The sequence below is a fragment of the Brachyistius frenatus genome, unplaced genomic scaffold, assembly GCF_029030835.1.
Source record: "Brachyistius frenatus isolate BFR_SWC_R1_liver_20210118 unplaced genomic scaffold, ASM2903083v1 Contig_122, whole genome shotgun sequence".
Lineage (NCBI taxonomy): Eukaryota > Metazoa > Chordata > Actinopteri > Embiotocidae > Brachyistius > Brachyistius frenatus.
Window position 1 is genome coordinate 534,001 of NW_027210721.1, and position 6,000 is coordinate 540,000.

Below are 6,000 nucleotides of genomic sequence, written 5' to 3' on the forward strand. Positions count from 1 at the left end.
GAAAAAGAGACAACAAAAAAGTTTTGAAAAGGAGAAGAGATGTGAGCAGTTATAAATGACAGATTGACCTCAGTAAATTGTAGAAAAATCACTGAAGTATTTGAACAGTTTTTCTTGTTTCTGTCTAACCTCCCAAATCGCAGTGTCAGGATTAAAGCACAAATGTTTGTGTCTCGGAGGTCCTGCTGCAAAAAGTCAATAGCTATCATGCTCTTTTTATTCTCCCCCTAGAACAAAGCAGTAACAGTAACGGCAGCATTGTCAGACAGCAGAGGAAAGAAAACTCCACAATTCATAAAGCTGAGAGGCTCTCTGACCTTTTCTTACAAGTTTCGTTTCTCTAAATGATACTGATATTGAACTCCCGGCACTACCGCAGAACAGGGGATCATTTGGAGCCTGTGTTTGGCTCTAATTCCTCCAAGATCCCTTCTCTCTTCAAGAGGTGCAAAGGTTTCGAGTTTTGAAACGAATAACATGTGCTGCCTCACACTCTGCAGCCACCCTGATTTAAAAATATGTCCTGGTTCTCTGGTTTTCTTCAAAGAAACTGTCCAGTGATGAGGAGGCCTGGCAAACAGCGGACTTCCTGAGTATTGTGATAGCCCGTGAGGAGCAGGGCCTGATAAGAGATAAGACACCACAGAGCAGTACAGGCAAAGATAAGCAGAATGTTTATAAAGGCTCTTTCTCATGAGAGATAAACTATCGAAAAAGAAATGGGGCAATAACCCGATATGAGTCCTGCAAAGACAAAACAGTCGCTGTAGTTGTTGGATTTCTTGGGAAACAACACAGAAACAGCATGAAGTGGTGCAGAGACGCACAACACGTTGGCCATTGTTGGGACCCGCATTGTTGGAAGTTTCTCAGAAGAGATGACGGCCCGGTTACATGCATCACCAGCTCCACGAGTATCTGTGTTAGTTTGAGATGACAGATATCAAAGATGCCGTCAGCATCACACCTCTGCAGGGCTGTCTGCTCTCTTATCCACAGGGAACACCCTGAGCAGGAAATATTTTCAATCCTTCACTTCACAATTATTTCGTCTTTCACATCAACGCATACAACATTTGCAGCATGCAGCTCATAAGACACCTTTCCCCCCGTGACCAAGTTACATCTGAACAAACACTGGGCGCAAACTTAATATCAGCTTGAGCTTTACAGTAAACCTTTGTAAGCTTGATGTATACTCTCTGCTGATTTGGTGCTTATGAGTATTTTCCTCCACAAACATGTATCAGCTGAATCAATTTCGTGGAGCCAGGAGGGATACGACTCCATCGCTGGCTGTCGACTAACTGAAACTCAACCTTTCTCTCACTCCAGTAAGATGCAATAAAGTGCAGCGTGACATAAATTGCCATGTATAGGAGAAGCATTACATCTGTCAATCACACGGAGAGTGTTTAGAAATCATCTTCATGTAACTCACAAAAAGAAAATTGCCTTTTTAAATGAACCTGCTGATGATTTATTTTACTTTATATCTAGAAGCTTAAAGGAAGAAGTTTCATTACTGCACAATTCATTGAGAAGCGCAGCATGAAGACACAATTTATAATCTGTGTTAGCAGCAGATGTGGAGGAATTACTGCCAATTAAGCAGAGAAGTGATTGTGAGAAAACCATTCAAAGATTATTATTGTCATTCTGTTGACATGTTGATTCTTTGGTGTCAGTTCTACTTAGTTTTGTGATTCTTGTGTTTTGTAGACCTTTCACAGGTAAAACACACTCATTGAGAAAGATGATGCAAAATAATGTTTTATCAATTTCAGTTTAAAAACATTGCCGACTGTTGAACATGTAGTATATAACATATATATTATATATATATGTGTATATATCGTTATATATATATATATATATAACGATATTACAGCTGCTGAGGTGGCAGTCAGACGTCTGTCATGACTTTAAGGATTTGAGGTGCTGCAGCTTCTGGTGATGGCAGAAACATTTCCCCTTGAAGTTTCAACATTGAAAACATCTTTTATTAAGTTCTTTTTTTTTAAATCATATACACGTTCAAATAAGGTAAATAAGTATTGGTCCCTCTGTAATGACTGCGGTAATGCACTCTACTGTGGGAACATAACAGATTACTAGGAGGCTGCAGTGATTTTAGTTCAGGCATCGACGTATTGAATGAGAGTTTCACAGGTTTTTGTGAGCAGGTTTGTGCAACAACGCCACCATCAATCTTTAATACTGAACGAAACTGAAAAACATGACAAACACTAGCAGGGAGAAGGACCCCTATGTTTAGAGAACAAAGATCTGACAGTGATCTGATTTCCACTTTTGTGTGTCTTTTGTTCCCACACTGAAAAAGTGAGGGAACACCAGTCTCGAATAAAACAAATTAAGATGATGCAAACTAGAGAAACAATGGGTTTCGTTGACATGATAAATATTTTCTTTGTTATTTCTTGCATCAGTGTGTGCCGAGCACAGGGCAATGGGAAGTGAAAGGTCTCTTCTTAGAATACAGATTGACAGCTGATACAAAGAGGTGGTTATCCAATTTTGCACCAATCACAGAGGCAGCTTCTACAAACGTGCTGCACTCAGATGTCGAGAACACTTTTATATGAAAAGGTAATTAAAAATTGAACAAAAGAGCAGATGGAAGGGTGGGAGGGAGACAGTGACAAGGGATGGAAAGTGGTAGGAACTCATGTCAGAAGCAGAAACGTGTGCGAGACACCAGAAAGTGAGCAACAGTTCACCAATCATTCATTCTGTACAGAGTATAATTATGACTCATTAAAAAAAACAGAGATGAAAAGGTTTACCGACCTCCACACCAAATGTGTGGAAATATTTCTGATGATTCAAATTCTGCAGAAGACTACATCTTATAGCACTTATACAACTTTCTCTAATGCCAACAGACTCAAAACACACACACACACACACACACACACACACACACACACACACACACACACACACACACACACACACACACACACACACACACACACACACACACACACACACACACACACACACACACACACACACACCTCGTTAGTGTCTGATTGGCAGTGAAACATCCGGAGAGGTAATTGGCACATTTCTTGTCATTAATGAGAGGAAATTGCCACATGTCAGCTGTCATAAAGAGAAGCCTGTCTTGTTGGAGACAGCCAAGTGACACAGAGTGAGAGACAGAGAGATAGAAAGATTGAAACTGAGACAGGAAGAGGAGGAGACAGAACAGAGCAAATAAGAGAGAGACAGGTCGACAGAAGACAGAGAAGAAGACAGATGAGCAGGTGCACATGCAGCCACCAGTGTGCCAACATCTATATAATACATCATCACTGAGAGGCAAGGACGGACAAGAAACAATAAAGATGGGGATTGGAGGAAAAAAACGTAACAACGAGGTGACTTTGTCTTGAAGAAGTGAAGATTCTGAATAAATTGAAAACGACCAGCTAAGCCAAGAAGTAAACAAAGAAGAAGATTCGACTGGGGAGAGATTCACAGATCACGGTATACTGAATGCTATTTACAAAGATAATCAACACTGCTTAAAATGGTAAATTTAACAAACAGCCGCAGCAGACATGAAGCAACACGAGCATTCATTTGGAGTGCACCTCACTAACGTCCAATACCAGCTACTCCTTTTAGCTTCGTGTTTGGTCTCCACCAACTGAAACAAATATCTGGCTCTTAGCTTCAGTTCCTAAACGTTCCTCATGAACTCATGAAGAGTCTAAATCAAAGAGGTAAAGCTGGACCTAAATAAGAAGCTGAAAGATGCTTTCCATGAAGCCGAGCAGAACTGCAAAGTTTATCATTGCAATCGAACCATTTCATAAACACAATGACATGAGATTAACTCAAAATACAGCCAACACGTGTAATAGCAAACCTTGAACTTTAAAACGGTGTCAGGGAAACATTGGGACTATAAAATGACAAGTAGCACCAAAATGCAGCAGTGATTTAAGTACCAGTGAAGCTGGACTATGTTTTGACCATCGTGTTCCAGCTCCTGAAAACAGGGTGCAGCCTCAGGGTCCGTCCACCCTCACTTCCTCTCCCACGAGTAAACATTATTGGCTGCAGCAGCGATGTAGGAGTAACCGCTGAGTGGGATGTTGCTGTGCTCTGCCAGGGTGTGCCAGCACAACACTAATTAGCCCAATATACAGAACACACTGTATACAATCCACTCACTTGTTAAGAACCAGTGCAAGGCAAAACCATTCATTACTCATCGCTGTTGTGTCAGAAATAGTGTGCAGCAGAGTGTGGGGGTGGGAAGGGGTGTGAAAAGAAAGAGCGGTGAGAAAGAAATGTTCCACAGCAACGTGAGAGACTCCTCTACAGAGACGTCTTTTTGAGCTCTCAAGCTTCTCCACATGAAGTCTAACCATCAATCCAAAGTCATTTATTCATTTCCCTTTTTTCACAGTATCTCTCCAATCAAGGCTTCAATGACACACCTGCAGAATGAGTCACAAAAGGTTACAACATGATTATTCAATCATCCGCCACCAGACAACAAGCCATATGCTCTGCATCTGCCTGCAATGACAGGGACGGAGCTGTGAGCTGTATAAATATTAACCAGCTTAAATGTACAAAGGTGTGATATCTAGAGATGTGACAGGAAAAATGTTAGTATGTGTGAATGCTTTTATGACCTGCTTGTAGCTGGAGTGGCGCGGCCTAGCGAGGCGGAGGGAGGGTGACGGTTAGGTAACCGAGGTGGAGTTGGCGTGGTTAGTACTGTAGGTGTCCACACAGAAGATGGATCACTGAGACTCCAGCCAGGAGTAATGACCTCCTCCTGCTCAGTCCTGCTTTTAGCTCTCCGCAGCCTGCTGAAGGAGCTCCAAGGAGAGCCAGACACCGCTTTCTCTGTTTTCTTCATCTGCCCTTAAAGTATGACTCTCGGATTCATTCACCACTTCCGAGTGGCTCAGAGTTGGGGGCAGGGTGCGTATTTACCCTCCGAGTTATTCAGAAAAGGATTATTAAAAATTTGGTGTAGAAATCCTTGTTCTATTAAACCCTTGATTATGTTTTGATGGTGATGATGTGAGTGTGGGATTTCTGCCATTATACTGTACATTTTGTGTTGAAGCCAAATTCCTTTTTGATGCATTCACATGTGGGTGGACAAGTTGGCTGCGGACACGCATACATGCTATTTTATTTGAAATACTTTATAATAAACCAGTGCCAAGGCTCCGGCTTCACAAGTTGGAGAAGTGTTTGATACACTTTCTGCACACAGTCCTTGGTCTCCCCGAGCCTCCCCTGGCCTTTAGAAAGTCTTAGATGATAACTCCACCTAGGGAGAAGGCTTTTTGTGCTGTGATAGAGGTCAGAACTCGCTCCGTACACAATTCAACCTTCAGGAGCAAGGATAAACTGGAGCAGATTTACAAGCTCAGTGCAAACAGCTCAGAAAATCATTCTAAGGCGATAAAGAAGTAGTTTACCCCAAAATGAGAACTGTCTCGTTTTAGTCTATTTTTTCATGTCAAATGAAACTACCACCTGGCACACAGCAAGTCACCTTCCCTGCACGATTCCTGTTTGCTTAGAGAAATGGGATTTTGATCATGTTATGCCCTTTTTGGTAAACAAGTAATCTGTGTTTACCTCAAGCGTTCAGGAAAAGCTGCGATGGCAGATGAGCCAGTGGATCAAAACACAAAAAACATTTCAATATATACGTTGGACTTGCAGCTCATTCAGTCCATGTAGGAGTTCATTGGTTTTGTTTTCTAGTGTCAGTTTCCATCATATGTTGAGTAATATTTTCTTTTCTTTCTCAGAGGAGGTTTGAGGGAATCTATGCACAGAAAACCCCATGAAAGTTTACATGTAAACCTGAACCCACTGGACGTAGAGCAGTGACTCACAGCACAGCTTGCAAATGTGGAGCTATTAAAGTCAATCACAGGCTTTTGCACAGGGAAAACTGCAATGATTGACAGGTGAGTGCCGGAAGGA

At 41.8% G+C, this 6,000-nt stretch overlaps 1 protein-coding gene across 3 annotated transcripts in view; it reads right to left on the bottom strand.

Moving 5' to 3' along the window:
• The window catches only part of unc5cb (unc-5 netrin receptor Cb), a 109,820-nt gene that overhangs the window by 24,332 nt on the left and 79,488 nt on the right, over positions 1-6,000 (bottom strand). The gene's annotated exons all lie outside the window — the stretch shown is intronic.